The sequence below is a fragment of the Pseudorca crassidens genome, chromosome 9 (assembly GCF_039906515.1).
Source record: "Pseudorca crassidens isolate mPseCra1 chromosome 9, mPseCra1.hap1, whole genome shotgun sequence".
NCBI lineage: Eukaryota > Metazoa > Chordata > Mammalia > Artiodactyla > Delphinidae > Pseudorca > Pseudorca crassidens.
The window spans coordinates 36,956,116-36,979,898 of record NC_090304.1 but is presented as its reverse complement, the minus strand read 5'-3'; positions in this window follow the sequence as shown (position 1 = coordinate 36,979,898).

Here is a 23,783-nt window from a genome sequence, read left to right as displayed (position 1 = left end):
GCTCTGAGTGGATTGGATTGTCCTGGCCTAGGTTACTTGCGCATACCTGAAGCAATCTCTGTGGTCTGAGGGGTGTGGTGCTCTGATTGGTCAGGCCTGGTTACAGGCTTACCCCAAGGAGGACTGAGTAGAGGACAGTCACCTCTGTTACCAGAGGAAGGGCAAATGATGGCAGTGAATGTAACAGATGTCTCCTTAGAGCCATGTTCAAGCAAAGGGCTGGTGTAATTAAGCACTATTTTAGGAAGAGTGCATTGGTGGTGACATTGGACTGGACTAGGGAGATGTGGGGTGTCTACTTGTGCTTGAAAAGCAGTACTGAATATAAACACTGGAAAGACTATTTGGATCCAGACTGAGGAGAGCCTGAAGCCAGGCTGAGGGATTTAGGCTTTATTCTTCTAGGTACTTGGGAGCCATAGAATGTTTTAGAGCTAGAGAGGGCTCTAGCCTGAGTTGCGTTTTAGGATGACTAATGCCGCATTAACCTAGAGGGTGGATTGAAGTGTGGAGGAGAATCCCTTTCAAGATTCTCGTCAGCACGGTGTAGTGGAGAAGCAAGAGGTTTAGACTCGGAGAGTGGGGTTAAAGTGTGACTCTTCCCCTTTTAAATGGTGTGACCCTGGGCAAGATACTGAACTTTCTTTACTTCTGTTTTCTCATCTGGAAAGGGGGAGAACAATCTTGATCTGAAAGGAAGATCGTGATTTAGAAAATTTCTATAATGCCCCTAGCATGGTATACTGCGTATCATCAGTATGCAACAAATCTTGGTTTCTCTTCCTTCTCCTTCCTCTTCCTGTGGTCCAGTGACCCGGTTCAGCTGAGTTTGAAGAAGTAGGTTCTGACCAATAAAGAACGTGGGCTTGGGCTTGGAAGCCAGAGACCTGGATCAAATCTCACTGCCCTGTTTAACAACTCTGTGACCTTGGACAACCTCTCTGAGCCTCTTTCCTCATCTGAAAAATTTCATTTACCTACTTTACCTACAGATAAAGTTCAGGCTGCACATACCTATGTGCCAGCCAGATGGCACATAGGTATGTGCAGTGGCACATAGGTATTAGAAATCATCATCAATACTAACGCATATATATGGAATCTAAAAAAACGGTACTGATGAACATAGTGGCAGGGCAGGAATAAAGACGCAGACCTAGAGAACGGACTTGAGGACACAGTGGGGGAAGGAGAAGCTGGGACGAAGTGAGAGAGTAGCATTGACAAATATGCACTACCAAGTGTAAAATGGATGGCTAGTGGGAAGCTGCTGCATAGCACAGGGAGATCAGTCAATGCCTTGTGATGACCTAGAGGGGTGGGATAGGGAAGTTAGGGGGGAGGCTCAAGAGGGAGGGGATATGGGGATATATGTAAACATATGGCTGATTCACTCTGTTGTACAGCAGAAACTAACACAACATTGTAAAGCAGTTATACTCCAATAAAGATGTTAAAAAAAATTACAGTTAAAAAAAAAAAAAAGAAAGAAATCATCATGAAAAAAATCCTGGTTGGGGGAGTTGAGAATCAAAGATGAACTTTCTAGAGAGGTGAATCTCACCAAGCAATCCTGGGAGAGCGGTTCCCCCTCGCTTGGTGGGTGGAGTTTTATACTCCTTATTTCCTTCCACATGCAATAAAGGGAGTTGAGACTTACAGTATACTTCTGATGGGATTCATCATTTCAGGTCCTCAGAATTAAACGCAGGTCTGATTTTCCAGGAGGGGACGATTAGCACTGCAGCAGCTTCTGTCTGTAGAGTTCAGGTGCTGTGGTTATAATTTGTAACCAGCACCTTCCCATTTGGCTCCTTTGCGGCCATCTGGTCTCCTTAGCGGAGATCTGTTTTGTTGGCAACTACAGTGCTGAGTAAATGCCACGGGGAAGTTGAAATTTACCCATCAGAGCTCAGTGCACAATGGAGAGTTCCTTCTCAGCCCCCACCTCTGACCCCGCCTCCCCTCTCACTAGTCCATTACCAACACTCCTCCATGGGGATTTTCTAGCACTATGATAATTTTATTGCCAAGAATCAGAGTAATTATAACTTTCAGAGGGATTTCCTAGGAAAAGATGAACTTGGATTTATGCATAAGCACATTCAAAAGAAGAGGTTTGGGACTTGTGCCTTTTATGTGGTTTAAGACATTAACATGAGTTTCATTTCTCTAAAATACTTAATAAGTTTCTGCCTGCTGCATAATGTGTTGATGATGATGAAAGCTACCATTAATTTGAGGACCCACTATGCATCAGGAAGTGCGCTAGGTATTTTATAAACATCTCTTCTGATCAGCCCAATCTGGAAGGGACTACTTAGGTCACTGTTTCTTTCAAAACCATAGTTTGTGATCCATTAATGGGTCATGAAATCAATTTGATGGGTTGAAACCAGCATTTAAAAAATGAAATAGATTGATAGGGAATGGAATAGAGTGGAATGGAGTAGAGTGGAGTGGAGTGGAATGGAATGGGATGGGATGGAATGGAATTGAATGGGGCAGAATGGAATGGAATGGAGTGAAGTGGAGTGGAATGGAGTGGACTAGAGTGGGATGGGATGGAATTTGAGTGGGATGGAATGGAATGGAGTGGGATGGAAAGGAGTGGAATGGAGTGGAGTGGAATGGAATGGAGTGGAGTGGAATGGAATGGCATATTAAGTAACAGAGAGCGTTGAAAGAAACCAGAGGAAGAATGTTTCATGAAACCTGTATCTCAGTTATGAGCATAATGTGTGTGAGTACTAAGCTGTGATGAAAAATAAATTTCTTACTGTGGGTGGTGGAGAAAAAAAGCTAGAAATTCACTGGCCTAACGCAGTGGTTCCCAAGCTTTATTGTGCATCAGAGGCACCTGGAGGGCACGTTCTAGCACAGCATGCCAACCCCTATCCTTAGAGTTTCTGGTTCAGTAAGTCTGAGTCGGGCCTAAAACTTTGCTAACAAGCTTCCAGGTGCACTGATGCGGCTCGTCCCAAACCACATTTGAAAACCATTGGCCTAATGACCGCATTTCATAGGTGAAGAAACTGAGATTCAGAGAGAGAAAGTAATGTGCCCATGGTCCACAACCGGTACAGTTAAGAGCCAGGATACAGACTCAATCTGTTTGACCCCCAAACTGTAAACCATGTTATGCTCGATTTAGTTTTGGAAATAATCTGTCTTCAACAAGTGGATCTGGCATCTCTCTGTATATTGTGTGCTTGTTTCTATATTTTTTCTCCAAGTCCCATATAAATTGCCTGAGATAGAAGAAACATTGGCACTGGCAAGCCGAACCCCCTTATTATTTAGATGGGTACCTAATCCCCAGAAGGGAAGAAGAGCACAGGCTTGATGAGAAGCGGGATGGCATCCTTAGCCTTCATCAGTCTTTGCAAGCCTGCCCCACCTCCTGTCAACAACTCCATACCTGGGTCTTAGTTGGAGTCTTGACATGTGCATGGCTTGGTCTCATGAAGATCCCAAGCCCAGGAAAAGCCCCTTTGCCCAGGAATGTTCTCTGTATCAACTATGATTCCAGAAGAGCCCAAATGGAGGCCAACATTTGGCACGTCCTAGGCTGGGACTTATAGTATAGTACTCAAATGATACTACTTCTACTTGTAGCTGAAAGAGCGGTAGCTATGGGATTAGGGAGATATGGGTCAAATCCTGGGTGCATTACTATGCGGTCCTGAGCCTTCTACCTAACTTTCTCCAGGTCTTGATTTGTTATCTTTTATACAGCACTAAAAATACCTATAACCTCATAGGCACTTTCTGAAGATTAAATAACATATATAAAACACGTGCCATGGCACCTGGTACTGAATGAACCCTCAGTAAATAGTAGATAGTATAGTCCTTACTCATTCATGTGCAAATATTAATTGAGCACCTAACTGTTTTAGGCACTCTGCTATGTATACCAAAGCTAGAAAGATGAATATGGCCCTGCCCCTGCCTTTAGGCATCTCTCAATCTAGTGCTAAACTGACCTACCTGCCTCCACTCTCTAATCCCATGCCCGAGGCAAACATGGCTAATCGATCATGGTATCATTTCACACTGAATTCAATATGCAACTTTGGCATCCTTCTCCACATGGCAATTCAGGCAGTGCTGCCCAGCAGATGGAGTGGCCATAAACCATTAACTTCTTTGCTTTCCCTGGTTTAGTGGGTGAGACTTAGAAATGGACAATTACAGTGGTGTGTGGTAAATGCCATTATAGGAGAAAATAGAGGTCCTCATACCCTGTGTGAGGGTTGCTTAATTCCCTGGGGAGAGCATGTTGTGTAAGGCTGGCAGAAAGAGCTGAGTCTGGAAGGACAAATAGGGAGTTGATTAGATTTAAAGGAGGGGTGGTGATCAGGGAGAAGGGGGAACAGCATGTATACATACATACAAGACAGACAGACAAGCAATTAGGCAGGTCTCTCTGTCTCTCTGTCTCTCTGTCTCTCTGTCTCTCTGTCTCTCTCTCTCTCTCTCTCTCTCTCCATCCCCATCCCCGTCCCCATCCCCATCTCCATCTCTCTCTCCTTCTCCATCCCCATCCACATCTCCATCTTTCTCTCCATCTCCATCTCTCTCTCCATCTCTATCCCCACCCACATCTCCATTTTTCTCTCCATCTCCATCCCCATCCCCATCCCCATCCCCATCTCCATCTCCATCTCCATCTTTCTCTCCATCTCCATCTCCACCTGTGTGTTCTGGAGGCAAGAGGGAGCAAGTGGGCATTTGGGGAACTGTAAGGAGGACAGGGTATGGTGAAAGGGTGTGTTGAGGCTGTAACGGTAAAGAGAGGCCTTTCTGGCCATGCTGAAGTCAGGGGACCATCACTGTGCCCCTGGGAGCAGGCAGGTGAGAGTCCCCAGCTCCCTGTGAGGGAGCTGAGTGGCTGCTGCTGTGCTGCATGTGGAGAGAAAGCTGAACTGATGCGGATTACCCTGGAGAAAAGAAGCTGACAGGCAAGAAATGTTCCTCCTCTGTGTGAAAACCCCGGAATCCAGTGAAAAGATTTAAGGGATAATGGAGGCATTTCTCTATTACATATGGTAGTAATCCAGGTCCCTCAGGATCAAGCGCAGAACCTGATTAGTGCTGGGCCAAAGCCGCCCTGAGCGCCCTTTTCCATCATGAGCTGACTGCAGGCTACACTCTAATGGGATTGTTTGTTTTAAAAAAAAGCCACCCCTGCTTTAAAAGAATGTCCTTCTCACTGAGCCCGAGCTCTGTTGCTATTGTGAGGGGATGGGGGCCCGGCAAAAATATTTAAAGCCCTACTCTTGGGGGTGATGGGCTTTGAATTTTGGCTCCAGAACTTTCCGGTTAGTCAGCTTTAGAGCTGCAGGCGTAGAAAGGAAGTGAAAGTGGATATAAGGAAATAGTCCGCTGGTCGGAGCAGAATGATGCGAAGACGGCACCCTCTAAGACAGGGTCTGGCATTCAGACTCGGCTCGTGCCTGGGTCACCTTGAGCCAGACCCTTCCCCTCTCTGGGCCTCAGTTTTCTTACCGGCAAAATGGAGAAGTTGAATCATGCTATCTAAATGTCCTTCCATCTATAATACTCCTTGTTTAGACAGCAATTGCCTGGGAGATTTGTTTTATAAGAAGTTTGACCAGCAAATTGCCAGGCTTTGTCTGTTCTCATCTATCAGAGGGATACACACGGCTAACGTGCTTTATCCAGATTTGCTGCTGTGATCAGAAGCAAACCATTTAGTGCAAAAACGTTAGACATTGCTGGCAGATCCCCGCTTAGACATGCGCTGTGTCCCTACAGTTGGCTTTTAAATTTCTTGCGTCAAACTCAGAATGCACTTTCCAGGGACTATTTAACTTGGAGGTAACTTTCTCGGCCAACCCACAAAAACCCTGTTTGGCCCTTAATGGAACTAGAGTAATTTTAGTTTTATGGGACTAGGCTGATAATAGTACTGTTTTTATAGAGTATCCTGGAGTTGGGCTCTTTCATGAACTAGCCTGGAACAGAACTGTTATGATGGGGCTCCCATGGAATAGTCGTATTGCTTTAGTTTGAAATAGTGTTGATTTTGACAGGTTAACTTGGAATGAATCTATTTAACTTGGAATGAAACTTGGTGATCCTGGGAAACTATCCATAGAACAGCATTTTCCAGTTGCCTTAGGGTAAGAGGACACTGGGGGTGTGTATTTTCTCCTGCAGTTGCATCAACCATGGGTGGGAAGGTTTGCATGCTCCTGATTGCCCAAAGAAAAGGGAGCCCCCTGCTGGAGGGAGGACTGCCCTGTTGTGGTAGCTGTAAGAAAGTCAGTATTTCTATTTCAGGATTAGTCTGTATTTATAGGTAGAGTAGAATCAAAAGTCTTCATATTTTTCTTATAAAGGTGCTGTTTTTTGGTATTAAATGACCATTGTTTCTCCAAAAGATTTTAATTATTTTAATTGCTATTAAATCAAATTTAATTAACTAGGTAAAAAAAGCCTTTATAATTTCAGATTCATGATGAAAGATTAAGAACGAAACTGTGGGCTTTTTGTGTGTTGTCAAGTTGTAGAATGGGGAACTGGAGAGAAGGTCCCTGATTAGGGCTTTTGGGAAAGTGACCGAACTAAGTTTATAGTTAAACCCTAAGAATGGAAGATGATATAACATTAACCATATTCACTTGAGGATTCACTGCAATTTACACTTTATCACATCTCAGTTGATCCTCAAAAATACGATAGACATTTTACAGTTGGGGAAATTGAGGTTCAGCTCACTAGTGGGGCAGCTGCAGTTAGAACCCAGGTGTCCAATTCCTTTACTTTTTCTAACACCTTAGGATTAGAAATGGTCTTTGTCCTAAGTGATGAACCCAGAAGGTAATCAGTAGAGAGGAAATTAAACAGGTAAAGATCTACATGGGAGAGCACCAACTGGTCCCTATAACGTGTGATGCTTTCTGGGGAGAGACAGGAGTCCAGAAATGCACATGAATGTGGGCTTCATTAAAATGCAGTTCGCGCGCGAGAGTTCAGCTAGTTGAATTTCTTGTTTCCATGAGAAAGTGATGAAGATGATAATTTGGTGCTGTGTGTGTTTGGTATTTTATTTAAATTTTTATAGCGCCATGCCAAATGGGAAGACAGGCAGCATTTGTAAAAGCCTTGTGGCTGCACTGGGTGATAGGCCAAAGTAACAGGTCAGACTTATCGTTTTGTTTGTATTGGTGGGATTTCTCCTCCTGTGACCTCACTGTGGAAAATCCATTTGGACCTGCCCACAGCCCCTTGTTTCTTCCACCAAATGCCCCTATTGGCCCTGTCCCTGAGATGTGGCTGGCGGCAACATGCTTGGGAAGAGGGATCGTTTCCAGTTTGGGGTGAATGGGCTTGCCCGCAGTTCCTCCTAGCTTTTGTGTCTGAAGGTCTGGGAACAAGGTAAGAGGTGTGCAGGTGCCAGAGCCAGCTGCTGCTCAGAGCAGATGAGCTGTTCTTGGAAATGGTCCCAGACGATGAATTGCTTGTGTGGTGCACAGAGATGCAGTGGAAAATTGTCCATTCACTGTGCTCAGTCTTTGACTCTTGAATGCACTGGCACTTGCTTAGTCTCAGCTCCACGTGGCTCAGGAGTGAGCCACACAGGAAGGTTCTGAATGAGCCATGGGTGGAGCCTAGTGGAGGCCGTCAGTTTAGGCAGGGAGGGGAAAAGGAGGCGGCAGGGACATTTCGCTGGGCAGAGACAGCCCCCACCCCCTGCTTCCCCTCCAGTTATAAAACCCTTACCGGTAATCTCTGTAGAGAACTTGGAAAACACAAAAAATTACAAGGAAAAAGAGAAATTTATTTCTCGTCTTGCTACTCAAAAGGAAAGGATATTTTTAATGTATCTCCTATAGATCTGAGAATCCCTGCCTCACCCTTCCTATCCCCCCATGATCCATTCTTCCTTTCTCCCTCCCTCCGTCCCCCCTCCCTCCCTTCCTCCCTTCCTCCCTCCCTCCCTCCTTCCTTTCTTTCTTCCTTCTCCCTCCCCTCCCCTCCCTCCCCTCCCCCCTCCTTCTCTCTCTCTCTTTGTCTCTCTCTCCCCCTTCTATCTACAGTCCAAACTGGGATCGTATTGTATATACAATATGGTAACTTGATTTTTTAATAGTATCCACATGCTCCCATGATAAGACATTTTCTTCAGAATTAACATTTTTAATAGTCCAGGGATAATTTTTTAGAAGAACCATAACTTATCTAACCAATAAGGCATAACACTCTGTGAGTGTACCATAATTTAACTAACCCATCACCTATTGTTAGACATTTAGGCTGTCTTCAGTTTTTTCAAAATAATAAATACTATTTTAATAAGCATCTTTGAACATAAATCTTAGTTGGAATTTCTGATCATTTCTTTAGGAAAGATTTCTAGAAGTGGATAAAAACTATGAACTTAAACAAAACAAAAAAACTACTTGTGACATTCATGGCTGACTTGCTTTCCAGGAATTTTTGTAGCAATTTCCATTTCCTTTGGTGTCAAAGAGCTTGCTCCCTTACACCCTGGATGAAAAGATTTTCCTTGAGAAACAGCATAGAATTGAGAGTAAGTTAAAAGGAGAGACCTGACATCCAATGTTGTCAAAAGCATCCACGGAATACCTTGCTTCTCGTGCAGATCTGTGGATTCTCAGATCTGCGGGTGAATCAGATGGGCCTCTTATCGCTGGGATCAGCGTCTTGTCCATGGATGGGGCAGTCTGAGGGCAAATGGGTAAGTACTGGCTGACTCTGCCTTAGCTCTGGGCAGAGCAGCAGAAGACCTGACCAGTTCCTGGCCTCAAAGAACTTTCAGTCTTATGATGCAGGCGAGGCTCACTTGAACCGAAGAGGGGCCATGGAAGAGGGCATGAAGAAAGGTGCCACGTGGCCGTGCTCTGTTGTGGAAGTGTGGGAACTCAGAGAAGGGAGAGGTCACGTGGGTAAGTCAACAGGGAAGCTTCCTGAGAGAAAGCGGGCCGTGAAGGGGCGGGCAGAAGGAGCCGAGAGGGGAATGGGCATGGGAGGGGCTTAGTGTGTGCTGAGCCTCTCCTACAGACAGGCTGTAGGCTTGGTGGTGGAGCCTCAAGGTTCTGGGGTCAGACAGACTCACATTCCATTCTTAGCTTCACTGCACACTCTCTGCGTGATCTTGATCTGAGGCTCTGCTGAGCCTCAGTTTGTTGTTTTTTGGGGTTTTTTTTTTCACTTTTATCTGTATTTTTTTTTTATCTGTATTTTAAAATATTTTACATTGAAAATATATTCATGTATTGAGTCCTGACCTTAAGAAGTTACAAACTAGTAGATATGATACAAATGAACACAATTTTTTTTTTCTTAAACAAAAAGCAAAAAACCTGTTGAAGCAAGTGTGGCAATATGTTCAAAACAATTAAAACTGAGGAATAAGTATATGGGTTATATTTCTAAATTCCCTCAGTTTTTGTATATGTTTGTAACTCAAAAAATATTTTTGTTATAAAAGCTATATATGCTCATGGTAAAAAAAAAAGCTATATATGCTCATGGTAAAAAAATGTTAAGTACATGACATCTCCATTCACCCTAATCATTATTAACAGTTTGGTATATAGCCTTCTAGAACCACTTGTCAGATAACCAAATGTATACAAATGTGTTTCTTTTAAAACAAAAATGAGATTATACCATACATATTCTGCTGGTTTTGACTGGTAACATTCCATTTTATGGGTATACCATTATTCAGTAACTAATTCTTTTTTTTTTTCACACACACACACTGTATTTTATTTTTACAAGAGATAAATAGACCAACACCAAGCATTGTAAATGGATGACCACAACAAAAGCAACAATGATTGCAATTACCAAACACGAAACACACTCATACTATGTCATAATATTGACATTCAGTCCAGTAATCCTCCACGGTAACGGCTCCTTTACTTGCAGTGAAAATTGATTTGTGTATTTTTTGCCTCTGAGTCCTTGTGGGATTTTTTTTTTTATTCAAACAGAAAGTCACAAAAATTATAATCATCCTCATCAGTTCACTCAGTCCCATGTAATTAATTTTTTTTCATCTTGATCTTTTGTTAGCACTTTTATGAATTCATCAGTTTTCCATTAGAGTTCTGAAAATGCTTATTCATTCAGTTCAGCAGTATAGTCAGTTACCAGAAATCTCTACTTGTCAGAGTCTTTTCCATGAATTCCTTGAAGATGAAACCCTTTTATAGGAATATTTTTGCAAAAGCATCAGGGTACACCCAGAACTGTCTGTAAATGACAAAAGACTTAAAAATGACCACGGTTAAAGATTTGATGAAAGTTCATAATAATGCAATTGACAAGGAAATTTAGTTATTTCTGAGATATACATTTTAAAGTAATAACTAGAATTATAACATAACATTATATCAGAACATATAAGATTTTTAGAAATTTCATGTAATGGCTGAAACATTTATATTAACATATTTCCATACAAATAACCCAAAGAAAGTTTAGTATTAGTTGTTTTTTTGTTTGTTTTTTTATACTGCAGGTTCTTACTAGTCATCAATTTTATACACATCAGTGTATATGTGTATATACATATATGTATGTGTATGTGTCTATATGTATATGTGTCAATCCCAATTGCCCAGTTCGGCACACCACCATCCCCACCCCACTGGTGTCCATACGTTTGTTCTCTACATCTGTGTCTCAGCTTCTGCCCTGCAAACTGGTTCATCTGTACCATTTTTCTAGGTTCCACATACATGCATTAATATACGATATTTGTTTTTCTCTTTCTGACTTACTTCACTCTGTATGACAGTCTCTAGATCCATCCACGCCTCAACAAATGACTCAATTTTGATCTTTTTTATGGCTCAGTAATATTCCATTGTATATATGTACCACAACTTCTTTATCCATTCATCTGTCAGTGGGCATTTAGGTTGCTTCCATGACCTGTCTATTGTAAATAGTGCTGCAATGAACATTGGGATGCATGTGTCTTTTTGAATTATGGTTTTCTCTGGGTATATGCCCAGTAGTGGGATTGCTGGATCGTATGGTAATTCTATTTTTGGTTTTTTAAGGAACCTCCATACTGTTCTCCATCATGGCTGTATCAATTTACATTCCCACCAACAGTGCAAGAGGGTTCCCTTTCCTCCACACCCTCTCCAGCATTTACTGTTTGTAGATTTTCTGATGATGCCCATTCTAACTGGTGTGAGGTGATACCTCATTGTAGTTTTGATTTGCATTTCTCTAATAATTAGTGATGTTGAGCACCTTTTCATGTGCTTCTTGGCCATCTGTATGTCTTCTTTGGAGAAATGTCTGTTTAGGTCTTCTGCCCAGTTTTGGATTGGGTTGTTTGTTTCTTTACTACTGAGCTGCATGAGCTGTTTATATGTTTTGGAGATTAATCCTTTGTCCGTTGATTCATTTGCAAATATTTTCTCCCATTCTGAGGGTTATCTTTTCATCTTGTTTATGGTTTCCTTAGCTGTGCAAAAGCTTTCAAGTTTCATTAGGTCCCATTTGTTTATTTTTGTTTTTATTTCCATTACTCTAGGAGGTGGATCAAAAAAGATCTTGCTGTGATTTATGTCAAAGAGTGTTCTTCCTATGTTTTCCTCTAAGAGTTTTATAGTGTCTGGTCTTACATTTAGGTCTCGAATACATTCTGAGTTTATTTTTGTGTATGGTGTTAGGGAGTGTTCTAATTTCATTCTTTTACATGTAGCTGTCCAGTTTTCCCAGCACCACTTATTAAAGAGACTGTCTTTTCTCCATTGTATATCTTTGCCTGCTTTGTCATAGATTAGTTGACCATAGGTGCATGGGTTTATCTCTGGGCTTTCTATCTTGTTCCATTGATCTATGTTTCTCTTTTTGTGCTAGTACCATATTGTCTTGATTACTGTAGCTTTGTAGTATAGTCTGAAGTCAGGGAGTCTGATTCCTCCAGCTCCGTTTTTTTCCCTCAAGACTGCTTTGCTATTTAGGGTCTTCTGTGTCTCCATATAAATTTTAAGATTTTTTGTTCTAGTTCCGTAAAAAATGCCATTGGTAATTTGATAGGGATTGCATTGAATCTGTAGATTGCTTTGGGTAGTATAGTCATTTTCACAATATTGATTCTTCCAATCTAAGAACATGGTATATATCTCCATCTGTTGGTATCATCTTTAATTTCTTTCATCAGTGTCTTACAGTTTTCTGCATACAGGTCTTTTGTTTCCCTAGGTAGGTTTATTCCTAGGTATTTTTTTCTTTTCGTTGCAGTGGTAAATGGGAGTGTTTCCATAATTTCTCTTTCAAATTTTTCATCATTAGTGTATAGGAACACAAGAGATTTCTGTGCGTTAATTTTGTATCCTGCAACTTTACTAAATTCATTGATTAGCTCTAGTAGTTTTCTGGTGGCATTTTTAGGATTCTCTATGTGTAGTATCATGTCATCTGCAAACAGTGACAGTTTTACTTCTTTTCCAATTTGTATTCCTTTTACTTCTTTTTCTTCTGTGATTGCCATGGTTAGGACTTCCAAAACTATGTTGAATAATACTGGTGAGAGTGGACATCCTTGTCTCATTCCTGATCTTAGAGGAAATGCTTTCAGTTTTTCACCATTGAGAATGAAGTTTGCTGTGGGTTTGTCATATATGGCCTTTATTATGTTGAGGTAGTTTCCCTGTGTGCCCACTTTCTGGAGAGTTTTTATCATCAATGGGTGTTGAATTTTGTCAGAAGCTTTTTCTGCATCTATTGAGATGATCATATGGTTTTTCTTCTTCAGTTTGTTAATATGGTGTATCACATTGATTGATTTGTGTATATTGAAGAATCCTTGCCTTTCTGGAATAAACCCCACTTGATCATGGTGTATGATCCTTTTAATGTGTTGTTGGATTCTGTTTGCTAGTGTTTTGTTGAGGATTTTTGCATCTATATTCATCAGTGATATTGGTCTGTAATTTTCTTTTTATGTAGTATCTTTGTCTGGTTTTGGTATCAGGATGGTGGTGGTCTCATAGAATGAGTTTGGGAGTGTTCCTTCCTCTGTAATTTTTTGGAAGAGTTTGAGAAGGATGGTTGTTAGCTCTTCTCTAAATGTTTGATAGAATTCACCTGCGAAGCCATCTGGTCCTGGACTTCTGTTTGTTGGAAGATTTTTAATCACAGTTTCAATTTCATTACTTATGATTGGTCTGTTCATATTTTCTATTTCTTCCTGGTTCAGTCTTGGAAGGTTATACCTTTCTAAGAATTTGTGCATTTCTTCCAGGTTGTCCATTTTATTGGCATAGAGTTGCTTGTAGTAGTCTGTTAGGATGCTCTGTTTTTCTGCAGTGTCTGTTGTAACTTCTCCTTTTTCATTTCTAATTTTATTGATTTGAGTCCTCTCCCTCTTTATCTTGATGAGTCTGGCTAATGGTTTATCAATTTTGTTTATCTTCTCAGAGAACCAGCTTTTAGTTTTATTGATCTTTGCTATTGTTTTCTTTGTTTCTATTTCATTTATTTCTGCTCTGATCTTTATGATTTCTTTCCTTCTGCTAACTTTGGGTTTTGTTTGTTCTTCTTTCTCTAGTTCCTTTAGGTGTAAGGTTAGATTGTTTACTTGAGATTTTTCTTGTTTCTTGAGGTAGGCTTGTATAGCTATAAACTTCCCTCTTAGAACTGCTTTAGTTGCATCCCATAGGTTTTGGATCATCGTGTTTTCATTGTCATTTGTCTCTAGGTAATTTCTGATTTCCTCTTTGATTTCTTCAAGGATCGCTTGGTTATTTAGTAATGTATTTTTGTTGTGTTTTGTTTTTTGTTTTTTTTTTTTTTGAGGTACATGGGCCTCTCACTGCCACGGTCTCTCCCATTGTGGAGCGCAGGCTCCGGACACGCAGGCTCAGCAGCCATGGCTCATGGGCCTAGCCGCTCCGCAGCATGTGGAATCCTCCCGTACCGGGGCACGAACCCGTGTCCCCTGCATCGGCAGGCGGACTCTCAACCACTGCACCACCAGGGAAGCCCAGTAACCTATTTGTGTTTGTGATTTTACCTTTTTTCCCCTGTAATTCATTTCTAATCTCATAGCGTTGTACTCAGAAAAGATGCTTAATATGATTTCAATTTTCCTCAATTTACTGAGGCTTGATTTGTGACCCAAGATATGATCTATCCTGGAGAATGTTCCATGTGCACTTGAGAAGAAAGTGTAATCTGCTGTTTTTGGGTGGAATGTCCTATAAATGTCAATTAAATCTATCTGGTCTGTTGTGTCATTTAAAGCTTCTGTTTCCTTATTTATTTTCATTTTGGATGATCTGTCCATTGGTGTAAGTGAGGTGTTAAAGTCCCCCACTATTATTGTGTTACTGTCGATTTCCTCTTTTATAGCTGTTAGCAGTTGCCTTATGTATTGATGTGCTCCTATGTTGGGTGCATATATATTTATAACTGTTATATCTTCTTCTTGGATTGATCCCTTGATCATTATATAGTGTCCTTCCTTGTCTCTTGTAACATTCTTTATTTTAAGGTCTATTTTATCTGACATGAGTATAGCTACTCCAGCTTTCTTTTGATTTCCATTTGCATGGATTATCTTTTTCTGTCCCATCACTTTCAGTGTGTATGTGTCCCTAGGTCTGAAGTGGGTCTCTTGTAGACAGCATATATATGGGTCTTGTTTTTGTATCCATTCAGCAAGCCTGTGTCTTTTGGTTGGAGCATTTAATCCATTCATGTTTAAAGTAATTATCGATATGTATGTTCCTATGACCATTTTCTTAATTGTTTTGGGTTTGTTTTTGTAGGTGCTTTTCTTCTCTTGTGTTTCTCACTTAGAGAAATTCCTTTAGCATTAGTTGTAGAGCTGGTTTGGTGGTGCTGAATTCTCTTAGCTTTTGCTTGTCTGTAAAGTTTCTGATTTCTCCATCGAATCTGAATGAGATCCTTGCAGGGTAGAGTAATCTTGGTTGTAGGTTCTTCCCTTTCTTCACTTTAAGTATATCATTCCACTCCCCTCTGGCTTTTAGAGTTTCTGCTGAGAAATCATCTGTTAACCTTATGGGAGTTCCCTTGTATGTTATTTGTCGTTTTTCCTTTGCTGCTTTCAATAATTTTTCTTTGTCTTTAATTTTTGCCAATTTGATTACTATGTGTCTCGGCGTGTTTCTCCTTGGGTTTATCCTGTATGGGACTCGCTGCGCTTCCTGGACTTGGGTGGCTATTTCCTTTCCCATGTTAGGGAAGTTTTCGACTATAATCTCTTCAAATATTTTCTCTGGTCCTTTCTCTCTTCTCCTTCTGGGACCCCTATAATGCGAATGTTGTTCTGTTTAATGTTGTCCCAGAGGTCTCTTAGGCTGTCTTCATTTCTTTTCATTCTTTTTTTTAATTCTGTTCCACAGCAGTGAATTTCACCATTCTGTCTTCCAGGTCACTTATCTGTTCTTCTGCCTCAGTTATTCTGCTATTGATTCCTTCTAGTGTAGTTTTCATTTCAGTTATTGTATTGTTCATCTCTGTTTGTTCTTTAATTCTTCTAGGTATTTGTTAAACGTTTCTTGCATCTTCTCGATCTTTGCCTCCATTCTTTTTCCAAGGTCCTGGATCATCTTCACTATCATTATTCTGAATTCTTTTTCTGGAAGGTTGCCTGTCTCCACTTCGTTTAGTTGTTTTTCTGGGGTTTTATCTTGTTTCTTAATCTGGTACATAGCCCTCTGCCTTTTCATCTTGTCTATCTTTCTGTGAATGTGGTTTTTGTTCCACAGGCTGCAGGATTGTATTTCTTGCTTCTGCTCTCTGCCCTCTGGTGGATGAGGGTATCTAAGAGACTTGATGGGAGGGACTGGTGGTGGGTAGAGCTGACTGTTGCTCTGGTGGGCAGAGCTCAGTAAAACTTTAATCCACTTGACTGTTGGTGGGTGGGGCTGGGTTCCCTCCCTGTTGGTTGTTTGGCCTGAGGCAACCCAGCACTGGAGCCTACCTGGGCTCTTTGGTGGGGCTAATGACAGACTCTGGGAGGGCTCACGCCAAGGAGTACTTCCCAGAACTTCTGCTGTCAGTGTCCTTGTCCCCACGGTGAACCACAGCCACCCGCCACGTCTGCAGGACACCCTCCAACTCTAGCAGGTAGGTCTGGTTCAGTCTCCCCTGGGGTCACTGCTCCTTCTCCTGGGCCCCGACGTGCACACTACTTTGTGTGTGCCCTCCAAGAGTGGCATCTCTGTTTCCCCCAGTCCTATCGAAGTCTTGCAGTCAATTCCCAGTAGTCTTCAAAGTCTGATTCTCTAGGAGTTCCTGCTCCCGTTTCTGGGCCCCCAGGTTGGGAAGCCTGACATGGAGCTCAGAACCTTCCCTCCAGTGGGTGGACTTCTGTGGTATAAGTGTTCTCCAGTCTGTGAGTCACCCACCCAGCAGTTATGGGAGTTGATTTTACTGTGATTGTTCCCCTCCTATCGTCTCATTGTGGCTTCTCCTTTGTCTTCGGATGTGGGATATCTTTTTTGGTGAGTTCCAGTGTCTTCCTGTCGATGATTGTCCAGCAGCTAGTTTTGATTCTGGTGTTCTTGCAAGAGGGAGTGAGAGGATGTCCTTCTACTCTGTCATCTTGGTTCCTCTTCGAGCCTCAGTTTTCTCATCTGTAAAAACAGAAAAAAGAAATGCCTAGTGTTGTATATTAGTTTCCTAGGGCTGCTGTAGCAAAGTACCATAAAGTGGGTGACTTAAAACAACAGGAACGTATGGTCTCACCGTTCTGGAGAGTAGAAGTCCAAATTCAAGGTGTTGGTAGGGCCTTGCTCCCTCCAAATCCTCTGGAGATTTTCTGGTAGTCCCTGGCCTTCCTTGGCTGTGACAGTGTATCTCCAATTTCTGCCTCTGTCCTCTCCCTGTGTCTCTGTGTCTTCACATGGTATTCTCCTCTCTGTGTCTCTCTCCTCTCTCATAAGGACACCATCCGTTAAGGGCCCATCCTCGTCTAATAATACCTCATCTTAGCTGATGACGTCTACAATGACCCTATTTCCAAATAAGGTCATATTCTGAGATACCGGGGACTAGGGCTTCAACATATCTTTTTAGGGGACCCAATTCAACCCCCAACAGCTTGGTCTGGAGGATTAAATTGCAGTAAAAGTCATAGTGCAGGGCCCGGCTGTGGTAAATCTCAAAAACTGGAAGCTATTATTACTACTGTTATTATTGCTATGTGGCTAGGTCCTTTTCTTCTGTTGTTTCATTCCGAGGTAGCTATTTCTCCCCCATTTTTTGGAAGAGGAAATTGAAATGCCAGGGGTTATGTGAAAGACAGATGACGTAACGGTTGAGTGCAGAGATTTTGAAGACAGAGAGCTGATGTTTGAGTTCTCACGCACTTGTCTGGGACCTTGGACCTGTATATAGGGATAACCAAACTTAACTCATGAGTCTTTCATGAGTTCTCATGAGGATTAAATGAGAGAATTTCATGTAATGCTCCTAGCATCGTACCTGGTGTATGGAAAGTACTCAAAAACTTGTAGTCATTTTGCCAAGTGGCAGAGCTGGAAGCAAACCCCAGTGTGACATCCAAGTCCCCACCCTTTTCAGGGAACCCACTGCCTCCCAAAGATTGGTGGCTGCTCCCCTGGCTCAGTTCTGGCCCCAAGACCTGGCCCCAAGAATGCCCATGTGTGAATATGAGTCAAGAATAAGCTGAGGCAGGCCCCGGATGAGGCAGAAGTGGTGGAAAAGCCATCTCTTTAGACTATGATCTGTGGCCTTTGCCATCAACTCTGTGGGATGGGGCAGACGATAGCTAGGGGCTTAAAAGATTGCCCTCTGGTGTCCAGAGGATTGTGTATTCTCTGCCTTCCCTGCTAGACTGGGCAGAAAAGACCTACCTTTCCTAAAGCCCAGCTCTACCAACCCTGCTAATTAAGCCATTGGGTCAACCAGAGCCATTTCCCCACGTGGTCAGCGGTGTTAGTTCCTGCATTCTCTCATCTCTAGCATTCCATTATGGCCTCCAGCCTCATCTCACCAGGTGCACTCTCACCTGCTTGCAGGATCCTGGCAGGCTTTTCCTTGGCAAATCTGGCAGGAGTTGGAAAGAGCAGAGGTTGGAAAGGAAGAAAACCATTGAAATCCAAAAGTTATGTTCCTGATCTGGCTACCTTTGTTCCTGGCTGTCCTGCATTTTCTACCTGTTCTATATGTTCTTATTGGACTTCTTTTTTTTTTTTTCATTGCTGTATTGAATTTTTCTAGCCAGGCAACTCTGACCAGCTGTACTAAAGCCCCATGAGAAGCTCTAACATTGATTCTCTGTCTTCTTAAAAGGAGGCAAGAGTGCAAAGTAAGGCAGCCCCTGTGCCTTGTCTGTCACCTCTGCCTCTATCAACATTAAGAGCGGAGGGATGCCAGATGACCTGGAGATCGCTGACCCCGAGCTTGCCCTTGGCCAGAGGGTCAACCTAGACTGTGCCGGGCAGCCCTTACACTGGCTCCTGGAAGTTTGTTTCTGCAAAGACTCCTTGTCTCCCTGGGGCTGAGGGAAGTTGGAAAACCCTGAAGAGTCAGTGAGTCAGTGCTGGCTGGGCTACGGGGCTTCAGGGAGCTGTTGGCTACCCTGAGAACTCACTAGAAGTGTCTGGATCATTCCTTAGACAGCCTCCAGGAGAGTTGGAATAACTCAAGTGATGTTCCTGTGCCATAAACTCCCTGGAAGCCTATAACCCAGATGAGGGTTCCGGTAGGGAGCAGGTGGCACACTGGGAAGAACTGGTTGGAGAGGGTTTAATCAAGGGACTATTTACAAAGGCATGGGCAGGGTTGAGGGAGCCAACAGGAACTAGCAAAAGTAGGAGCTGTTCCAAGCCCCAGGCTTGAGAGCTGAGGGGAGAAGGCTGTAGCCTTGGACTAGGGGTTCCCCACAGCAGCTTTGGCCTTAAGGAGAAGAATGAGACAATTTGGTGGGGAGGGAGCTGGGGAAATACCACCCGCCCCCAACCCTGGCTCTCCTTTCTCCTTTCTCTTGTCAGGCAGGGCCTCTCATTGGCCTAGAGGGCACGGGAGTCTGGGTAATGCAGTCTGTAGAATCGCCTACTGAGCCTGATCGGGGTGGAGAAGTGTGGAGAACGGTGGGGCAAAAGGAGAAAATCAGCCACCTCCAAATTCTCTTATTTTAATGAAGGTTATTTGCATTTGCATTGAAATTTGCCTTCTGTGTCTCTCCCGCATCTCCTTTTTCTGGTGACTTTCCCAGTACCCATGGCTACATCTTCATGTTATCAGTACCATTGTGAACGCTACACAGAGGGAGAGATAGGGTTCCATGTAGAACACTCACACCAAGAAGTCAGTTGCTTCCCTTGTGCAAATTACTTAATCCTTCTGAGTCTCCATTTATTCATCTGTAAATTAGAGAAAGTAATACCCACCACAGCAGGTGGATAAGATGAGAAAAATGGTTATAACACCCTGAGCCAGGGGACAGGGTCAATGCCCAACAAGTAGCAGTGGCAATAAGGAGCAACAGCAACAACTGTTTCCTGAGTGCTTTCTCTGTGCCAGATGTATGTTATTCACTTTAGGACTGTCTGTGGATTTAGTTCTCCCCGGTAGACGAGGCACCCTCCCCATCATGGTTTTACCAGTGCAGGATCTGAGGGGCAGAGAGATTAAGCAGCTATCCATAGTCACACTGAGAGCCAATGATGGAGTAGACCCAGGACTCATTATTATAACCACTACCCTCTACTACTTCTCAGCACTGGTTATATCACCATCGTCATCCTCACTCAGTATTCACTTTTGATTTCCAACTAGGAAAGGGTAAGCATGAAGAGGGCACTGCTTAGCCCAATCAATATGGTAGAATTGCAGCCCCTGCGGTGCCTGGCTGGGGCTGCCTGGGCACCCATCTGGCTTCCAGAGCTGCTAGAGCCTTCTCTGCCACTGCCAGCTTCACTCTGATCCTCCTCCCACCGGTGCTGCCCTAAGATCCCCACTCCTGCTGGAACACCAAACACTGAACACCAAAGTTAGACCGGCCAGCTTCCTGAGAACTCCAGATCTGTTAAGTAAAAAACAGAGGCTAAGAATCTTGGTTCTGCTCCGAGCATTGTTGCTCCCATCTGTGTGTTATTGGGGAAATCTCTTGTCATCTCTGGGTCTCAATTTGTCCATCTGTAGAAAAGGGAGATTAGACTATGTTTGCTGTGATCCCTTTTAGCTCCATTATTCTATAGCAAGCTGAGAGTGTAGAGACAAATACAGGGCAGTGAGCCCAGAGGGCATGTGGATAAGCACATGGATTCCAAAGCCAGGCTGTTGGTTCAGATCCCAGCTCCAACTTTTACTTGCTGTGTGACCTTGGCCAATCATTTAACCACTCTGTGTCTTAGTTTCCTCATGGGTGAAGTGGGGATAATTAGAGTATTTACCTTACAGAGTTGTCCTGAGAATTCAGTAGTTGGCCTGTGTAAAGCGCTAAGAACAATACCTAAACATAGATGTGACATGTACATGAGAGTTATTAATATTATTAGGAGCAATGCTATTATTATTGATCCTGGAGCCACATAGGGCTGGTTTGAAGCCTCACCCTGTCAGCCCAAGCAAATGCATTCATTGCTCTGGGTCCCGATTTCCTCATCGGTAGCAGGACTTCGGTCTCTCAGGCTGTCAGGAAGATTAAATAGGATAATATTGAATATTTGTAAGTGCCTAGCTCATAATAGCCCCTCAGGAAGTGCTGCTGCCTTCTTCCCTCGAGCTGTTTCTCCAGGGCCCTTGTTTCCTGGTTGATTTAGGCAGTGCTGTATGTGAATAACCTCAATAGTGCCTGCTGGGAAGATGATACTTTGCCTGAAGTTTCGATGGTAAAACCGTCATTTAGTCAGCGACAGTAGCCAAGCCTGGTGCTGCCTGCCCCCCTCTGTGGGGTCCCCCAGCAGCTCAACTGTGTGACCCACAGAAGCACCGTGATTAACTGGAGGCTCTTCCAGGTCTGGGTGAAGAGCCCACTCTTTGTGCTACAGGTCAGCAGGTTTTCCAGATGAGAAGACAGAGGACCCATAGGACTCTTCCCAGGGCTCCCAAGAGAGCAGCCCAGCTGGGACTGGAGCCAAGGTTTCAGAGTTTAGAGTTCTGGTTTGTGGGTCCTGATTCCCCCAGCTCGTTTTTTGAGGTGCGAGCCAACTGAAGCTAGAAGCTAATATGGCTTAGGGGGTGTCTATTTGGGTCTGTTTTCTGCCAAGTTAGGCTTGCTTTGTTCCATGCATCTGACAGAATCCGTAGCCACTGCTAGAGTCCTTACAAACAGGTCAGAAATGGGCCCAGGTTAGAGGATACAAATGGCTCAGTACCAAGTCATTTCCATGAAATGGACATGTGCATACTCTGCAGGTGGGGGTATGAATTGGCACAGACATGGATGAGAGGGAGAGGCCTAGTAGTACTATAGCTGTTCAGTTTATTGAGTATGCATGCCCATGGTGCGTTAGTCAGTATATATGTTCAGCTGTTTTTCAAAGGAAGTTCACATGAAATTGATCTAAATAGCACTCAAGTTAACTATGCTCTCCTGCAAAAGTCCGAGATGATCCCTCTATGGCTGAACCTGGAAGTTACTCATGTTAGTGCCTGGTCCCATTGGTCAGAAGCTCATCACATGCACTTAGCTGGGAGGGAGCCTGGACAATGGAGTCGTTCTTTTGGAAGTGGGTGCAGCGGATATGTGCTACATCGCCTAGGTCCCCGCTTCAGGGCTGACATCCCCGTCCCCAGCTGCTGGGAATATCGGTGACTGATAGTACACAGTTGTATCTCTCTCTGGTCACTGCCCAGAGCCAAGATGGTCACTTGGGAACCATCTCACCCAAGATTATACCCCCTTCCAGAAGGAGGCCATTTTTGCCCATACTTAGCTTATGCAGGCAGAAAAATTCCTGGCTTCCCTGCCTCAATTTGGGACAGCTCTGAAGGGTCATTCCAGCTCCGGAGGTCCTGCTGGGCCCCCTGCAGCCTGGTTGGAAGAGCATTGCCGGCCCAGCCATGCCTTCCTCACTTCCTTATAGGTGGCCCTCTTGAGGTGTCTCCCCAGTAAACCTCTGCCCGCACACTCTACGCCAGAGACAGGTTCAGGGAACCCAAACTGAGAAATCTGGGCTCTGTATCACGGAAGAGGTGAGAGGATGTCGGGAGCAAACAGTCCCTGTCACCTGCTGCAATCCCACTTTTCACATCAGCTCTGAAAAGATACTTGCAGGTATGCCCCAGGAAGCAGCCTCGGGCTGCCTTGTCCCTGCAGTGTCTGCGAGAGTGAAAACATGGTTCGGCCACATGGTAAGAAGACTGAGAAAGTTCTAGATTTGCTGTATTCTGTATTCTCCAAGAGCTTATTGAATGTAAAAGAGAAATTGCAGAAAGATATATACAATACGATTACCAATTTATTAAAAAGTGGCAAACGTTACATACCTGCACAGCCATCAGAATAGTATATAAGCACTCGGAAAACCAGTGGAAGGTTGCCGTGGAAGTGATCACAGTGACTGCCTTTGGGGAGGGGAAGAAAGACTTGGGATGTGAGTGTTGGGATGGGGTAAGGCATGAAGTAGAGTGGTCTAAGAAGCTTTAAGCCTTACCAGTAATGTTTTGTAAAAAGAATGTATTGGAATACATTCATGGATGATTTGTTCCATTAGAAGTTTATATTAAAAGAGAAAAATGGAAATCCATTCTCAGTCATGGGAATTGAAGTCAAAGTCATCTTCTGAGGACAGATGAAAAAAGCCGCTTTGCTTTCCAAAGAGAATCCTTTATTTTCATTTCAAGAGACCTTGAGCCCTCGGGCAAATCACTCTGCCTCTGTAAGCCTCAGTTTCCCCATCTGTGAAATGACAGTCACAGACCCCATTTCATGTGTTGCGAGGTTAAACTGCGGTACAGTTTATGAAGCCGTTAGCCCAGTGCTGGGCACGCTGTGAAAAAGTGGTGGGTGGACTTCAGGGAAGGCTCCTCTGCTTCTAGAGAAGACAGCCTGGCAGCCCTGGACGGGGGGTAAGCTGGTCCCATGAATAATTGCCTGGCCCAGCCTCACCAGCTAGCAGCCGGCACTTCTGATGACCTTCAGCCGGGCCTGGGTCAGCAGCCCCACTCCCTGGTCACAGCCTGCAGCTGTGAGGGCCAAGACAGACTGTTCCAGAATGTTCCAGGTGTTCTGGGATCAGCTCTCTGTTTCTGGGATATGAGCAGCCGTGTGTGTAGCTGCCGAGGAGGTTTTGTATTATGTCAAAGGGTTTGGGTGATTTTTCTGTCCTCTTTCTCAGAATGAAGAGGACAAAGCCTCCCTTTCAGGGCAGCCCAGCAGATCAGAAAGGCTTTGAAATCATGAAATGCAAATCCTGGCCTCTTTTGAACCGTATTGAAGGTGGAGCTGCTGAGTTAAATGAACATGGCCCATAAATACAGAGGTTAAAAAATGGGAAACCAAGTGTGTAGAGGCTTTTGTCCAAAGGAAAAATAATCACGGGACAATGGTCTATTTTGTTTGGGTTACAGGCTGGGCTGATATCACATTAGCTCAAACCTGGCAATATTTATGTTGAAAACTGCTGTTTGCAGGGGACTGTTGTCCCAATTCATCTCTGCGGGGAATCCCTCAGAGCAGAGCAAACTGGGCAAGGGAAACCTCTGCCTCCCGCTGACCTGCCTGGTACTGCCCTGGATTGCTGGAGGGTGCTAATGTTTGGCTGTCTGTGGAGAGGAACAGACCGGGTCGGAAGGAGAAGGATCTA